Below are 487 nucleotides of genomic sequence, written 5' to 3'. Positions count from 1 at the left end.
TTTAATATTAAGGGGTAAGGTTGGGATTTTGACTCATTTGTCTGGATTCAAAGTCTGTGTTTCCAATTTGAACGATTTGTCTATTCAGAGTCCCTACTCTGGAAAGCCCACTCAAAAAGACTCTGCAGGGGTAACAAGAGTGACAAGCCAAAGTTCTGAGCCCAATGCCAGGCATTGTGGAGGGCCTCTGTAGTCTCAGTTACTGGGGAGGCTGAGGCAGGAGGATCACTTGAGCCTAGGAGTTTGAGGTTGCTGTGAGCTAGGCTAAGACTGGGGCACTATAGCCTGGGCAGCAGAGTGAGACTCAGGAAGGTCCCTGAACCCATTGTTTGTGGTGGGCCTTCTTCTTAGGCTGGCTCCCTTAGGCCGGGGGTCTTGACAGGGTCACAGAGAACCCACCCCTTTCTTAGGATGGCCTCTCATGTCTTCCCCCAATCTTACATCCTAGTTTTTTTTTTTTTTTTTTTTTGGGAGCGAGCCTCAAGCT

The sequence above is a fragment of the Otolemur garnettii genome, unplaced genomic scaffold (assembly GCF_000181295.1).
Source record: "Otolemur garnettii isolate 467f Iridium unplaced genomic scaffold, OtoGar3 scaffold00127, whole genome shotgun sequence".
Classification (NCBI taxonomy): domain Eukaryota; kingdom Metazoa; phylum Chordata; class Mammalia; order Primates; family Galagidae; genus Otolemur; species Otolemur garnettii.
The sequence above is the reverse complement of the archived record's forward strand: the minus strand, read 5'-3'. Positions refer to the sequence as shown.